Below are 6,013 nucleotides of genomic sequence, written 5' to 3' on the forward strand. Positions count from 1 at the left end.
TACCATCTTCCATGCAATTCCCCTTCTCTCTCCCATTCCCACGCACCTCTCCTCCCTATTTAATGGTAATCTTCTCATGCTCTTCCTCCCTGCTCTGTTTTGAGACGCCCCCCTTATATCAAAGAAGACATTCTGCATTTGTTTTTTAGGGATTAACTAGCTTCACTTAGCATAATCTGCTCTAATGTCATCCATTTCCCTGCAAATTCCGTGATTTTGTTATTTTTTAGTGTTGAGTAATATTCCATTGTGTATAAATGCCACATTTTTTAATTTATCCATTCATCTATTGAAGGGCATCTGGGTTGGTTCCACAGTTTAGCTATTGTGAATTATGCTGCTATGAACATTGATGTAGCTGTGTCCCTGTTGTATGCTCTTTTTAGGTCTTTTGGGTATAGTCCGAGAAGGGGAATAGCTGGGTCAAATGGTGGTTCCATTCCCAGCTTTCCAAGGAATCTCCATACTGCTTTCCAAATTGTCTAAACCAATTTGCAGTCCCACCAGCAATGTACAAGTGTACTCTTTTCCCCACATCCTCGCCAGCACTTGTTATTGTTTGACTTCATAATAGCTGCCATTCTTACTGGAGTGAGATGGTATCTTAGAGTGGTTTAATTTGCATTTCTCTGATTTCTAGAGATGGTGAGCATTTTTTTTGTGTGTATTTGTTGATTGATTGTATATCCTCCTCTGAGAAGTGTCTGTTCAGATCCTTGGCCCATTTGTTGATTGGGTTATTTGTTTTCTTGTTGTTCAATTTTTTGAGTTCTTTGTATACTTTGGAGATTAGAGCTCTATCTGAAATGTGAGGGGTAAAAATTTGTTCCCAGGATGTAGGCTCCCTATTTACTTCTCTTATTGTTTCTCTTGCTGAGAAAAAACTTTTTAGTTTGAATACATCCCATTTGTTGATTCTTGATTTTAACTCTTGTGCTATAGGTGTCCTATTAAGGAATTTGGAGCCCGACCCCATGAGATGGAGATTAGGGCCTACAATTCTTATTACACATACAGAGCACAATTTTTCATATCTCTGTATATAAAGTATGTTCACACCAATTTATGTGTTCATACATGTACTTTGGATGATGATGTCCATCACATTCCACCATCATTGCTAACCCCCTGCCCCCTCCCTTTCCCTTCCACCCCTCTTCCCTATCTAGAGTTTGTCTATTTCTTCCACGCTTCTCCTCCCTACCCAATTATGAATCAGCATCCTTATGTCAGAGAAAACATTCTGCATTTGTCTTTTGGGGATTGGCTAACTTCACTTAGCATTATCTTCTCCAACTCCATCCATTTACCTGAAAATGCCATGATTTTATTCTCTTTTATTGCTGAGTACTATTCCATTGTGTATATATGCCACATTTTTAAAATCCATTCCTCTACTCGAGGGCATCTAGGTTGGTTACACAGTTTAGCTAGTGTGAATTGTGCTGCTATAAACATTGATGTGGCTGTGTCCCTGTAGTATGCTGTTTTTAAGTCCTTTGGGTATAGACCGAGGAGAGGGATAGCTAGGTCAAATGGTGGTTCCATTCCCAATTTTCCAAGAAATCTCCATACTGCTTTCCATATTGGCTATACCAATTTGCAGTCCTCCCAGCAATGTATGGAGTGTACATTTTTCCCCACATCCTCGCCAACACTTATTGTTGTTTGTCTTCATAATAGCTGCCAATACTGACTGGAGTGAGGATATCTTAGAGTAGTTTTGATTTGCAGTTGCTAGGAATGATGAACATTTTTTAATATATTTTTTGATTGATTGTATATCCTCTTCTGAGAAGTGTCTGTTCAGGTCCTTAGCCCATTTATTGATTGGGTTATTTGTTTTTTTGGTGCTTAGCTTTTTGAGTTCTTTATATACCCTAGAGATTAGTGCTCTATCTGATGCGTGAGGGGTAAAAATTTGCTCCCAAGATGTGGACTCTCTATTCACCTCACAGACTGTTTTTTTTTTTTGCTGAGAAGAAACTTTGTAATTTGAATCCATCCAATTTATTGATTTTGGTTTTAATTCTTGTGCTATAGGAGTCTAAAACTGATGATTTTTAAATAACAAATATTGGGAAGTTACAAGGAATGTAGAATTTCATATTACAGTAGTGGCTTAAGGATCATAGTTCTTAACTCCCTTCTGCCTCTCTCTGACTTTTGCTTTTGTTTCTTCCCTAAAGTTGTAATCCAGATAAAGAAAAAATTTTTTCCTTGTTTCAAGTGGAAAATTCACACTTCTAAATATTGTACCTGCTCTGATAGTGCTCTCCCTCTGTACACATACTTTTTCACAGACTAGAAATAAAGAAGTCCCACTCATTAACTTCACTTTTCTTTTTCTTTTTTTGAAATGAGGTAGATGATTTTTTTCATGTGTCTTTGTATATATGGAAACAGGATTGGGACTTTAATACCAACTTTTATTGGCTTTATAATTCAAACTAAACTTATACAAAATAAAACTGAGGGCTTAGTCAAATGACAGAAAAAGCAGAGCCATAATCTTTAGTGTCAGGATAAATGAAATTCATGAGTCAATGGTGGGAACCTAGTCAAATATGAAGTAAAATCCATCATTAAAGGATTCAAAGAAAAATAATGTATCACCTGCAGCCAGGACAGACGATTAACTGTTCAGTCACTCAGGGAATTCTCAGGGAGTTACAAATAAAACACAGACACATAATTTACCTTTAAACCAAGCTCTGAGATGGCTCCTCTGCCCTCTACCTCAAGCTCTCTAAGCTGGGGAGTGAGGATCTACACAAGAGGCTAGAGAGAGGGAGGCTAGTGAGAGAGCAAGCACGCTTTGGAGTGGGCTTTTATTGGGGAACTCTAAATTCTGGGGGAAATCCCAACCAATGAAGGTCAAGTGGGGCAGGGTTGCAAGGGCAGGTGAGGTGATTGGGTCCCTGGGGTTGTGGAGAGACTTGCCTCTACATCCTTACTCAACCCAAGAAGGACAGGGCAGTCTAGCCTGATGCCTCATCACCCAGCAGGGGAGTTAACTCAGTCATCTGCGAGGTTGGTCTCCCACAATAGTGTCAAACCTGACTTGTGTAATTTGGTAGACAGGCTGTGAATTTACTGCTTTGGACGTATCTACTTTGAAAACTTTATATTTATTTAGATATATCAGGATGTATTTTTTGAACCTGAGACACTGGGCAGTAGATTTAGTACTGATATAGAAATGATTTTTTTTTCTTTTGCTATCCAGCAACCTGAGGGCGTGTGTGTGTGTGTGTGTGTGTGTGTGTGTGTTTACCCATTATATTAAACTTTCCACTTCATAAACAAAATTGTAGTTTTCTCTCCTTCTCCAATAGAGCCAGATGCTAGGTATGTAATTTAGGATTGAGCAGGTAGATTATCTCTGCAGTCTTTCTACTATCCCTAGTGTTTTTAATCTCAAAAGAATTAGGCTCAAGCATACTTCAGATGTTCTTCAAAGAATACATTCATTGCAAGTCCACTGGTGGCAGGCTAATGGCAGGATCCACGTGAGTCTTTAGTTTTATTCTTTGCTATTAATCTCTCGTATCTTTTGTTTTCTAAGCCTGATTTCCAGGCTTTCTATAGATTCTGTGAGTAATATTACCAGTAGATCCATTTTCTACTTAAATTAGAGTTGGTTTTAGTTGTTGGCAATCAATTCTGTTTTGGGTTGAATTGTATCCCTCAAGTTCATAAATTGAAGCTACAACCCATTACCCCCTCAGTATCTGACTATATTTGGAGATAGGGCTTTTAAAGAGGAGATATATTATGATCTGACTACTGTCTTTACAAGAAGAGGAAACTTGAACACACAAAGACAGTAGGGATGCATGTGTACAGAGGAAAGACAGACCACATGAATATATAGGCAGATGCTGGCTATCTCTAAGTCAAGGAGCTAGGCCTCAGAAGAAATTAAAGCTGCTGACACCTTGACCTTGGATGTCTAGCTTCTAAAACTGAGAAAATTCTTTTCTATTATTTAAGCCATCCAGTCTGTAGTGCTTTGTTATTGCAGCCCTACCAAAGTAATAAAGATTCTGATAAGGACCAAACTATTCTGTGGGTGTTGCTATTATGGTGGGCACAAGCCAGAATACTAGTTTATATAAATGAATTCTTGTCATAAAGATAACACTAATTTAACTGGCCATATAATTTGCTGGTCTATTTAATGATTTGTGGTGGTAGATATTAGAAAATATTTTGATTAAACACTGAATGCTTCAAAATACTTCTGACATGCAGTCTCCTTTAAAACATTTTCACCTCCAAAAGAAACTATTGCAAAAGAATTACCAGTGTTTCAGTAGAACAAGTAAAATCTCTTTTAACTTGTCAGTTTGAGTTTCAGTACTGTAAACCTTCACTTCAACCTACACTGACATAAAATTTTCTTAAGTGGTTGCCTTATCTTTCTATTGAAATATTTCTTGGTACTATTATGATAATAGTTATTATGACATTTGTCAAGAAATCAAGATGTACAATTTCCAAATATTTTTTTCTTCACTGAAGCTAAAACCATTTCCAATGATTCCCATCAATCATATTATTTTTCTAGTAATAGCTTTCTAATCATTTCCCATGTCCCTTTGAATTCAATACAAGGATTCTACACTTTCCTTGGCCCAGCGATGTCAGATTTTTTCTTCTGTAATTTCTGTTTATACTCCTCACTTAAGCCAATTTTCCCTATTCCCTTCTCCACTCACCACCACTACCTCTCTCATGCCTTAGAATTTTTCATAGTTTTATTTATATAACCCCAAACAAAAACTAGTATCTATTTTCCATCTAGGGACCTTAATTAGAACCTTTGGTGATCTATTTACTTCCTTCTTCAACCTCCAAGTCCAGTCAAGTCATAGTGATCCTATCTTAAGGATTTTTTTTTCTTTCTTTTTTTTGCAGTGCTAGGGATAAAACTAGGTGCCTTGAATGTGCCAGGCAAGCACTTTGCCATTGAGCCACATCCCCAATCCTCATAAGTATATTTCAGATAATCTCTTTGCATCTTCACTACTTCAGGACCACATTTTTTTTGTTTGGTCTAATATTACAGGTATCTCTTAAATTTTATCCCAAATTCTACACAATGCTTTCCTCTGAAAGTTCTCTGATATGCATTTGATGGTGTCATCCCGTTTCATAAGCTTTGAGAGCTTTCTGCATACATATACAGGTTTTTATTTCATACTGATGAATAAACATTTTATGTTACATTTATGATTATTCTATAGTTATAATAGTGCCATTTCCCCCCTGTAACAAGCATCAACATTTTTCATACATTTATAATTTTAAGAAACAAAATCTAAAACCTGTAGGGAATTTCCCACTTATCTGTAATTTTATAAATTGTCTGAGATTAGGGATTATATATTATTCTTGTTTTCCCATAAGCCTTATACATTTACTTAACTAAAACAGGGACTTCATAAACATAAATTGCACTGATTCTTATATGGAAGAATTAAGTAAGTTGGACTAGGGTGATCTACTAAATGGAATGATAATATCTTTATAATTCACATGAAAATCATGTATTTTTTTTCCATTTTAAGCTTTTCTCCTCATATTTGTTCTTTAAAATGTAATAGGTTGCCAGTGTTCTTTCAGTTAGCAGATCACCACAATAAAGAGGAACCTGTAATGGATTTTAATCATGTGATTAAAAATCTTTTATATATATTATGTGCATGTAGAATAATGTGGGAATATTTATGTAAAATATAGCCTTATTAGAACCATGCATAAGTTTCATGGAATTATATCTTTTTTATAAGATTTAAAAAATTCTACAAGAGACCAATTGATAAATTGTATATTTATTCCCCAAATCAGTTATTTGCCATCTGAACACCTTTTAAGGCTATTATTTTAATGCATTGAACATCATGTCACCTATGTAGCTGCATTTAGTGCTGGTCATCCCCATGTATCCTTAAACTTTTGAAGTGGCAAGTTTTGTTCCTAGAAAGTACCATTAAGTTAAAATACT

The sequence above is a fragment of the Marmota flaviventris genome, chromosome 11 (assembly GCF_047511675.1).
Source record: "Marmota flaviventris isolate mMarFla1 chromosome 11, mMarFla1.hap1, whole genome shotgun sequence".
Classification (NCBI taxonomy): domain Eukaryota; kingdom Metazoa; phylum Chordata; class Mammalia; order Rodentia; family Sciuridae; genus Marmota; species Marmota flaviventris.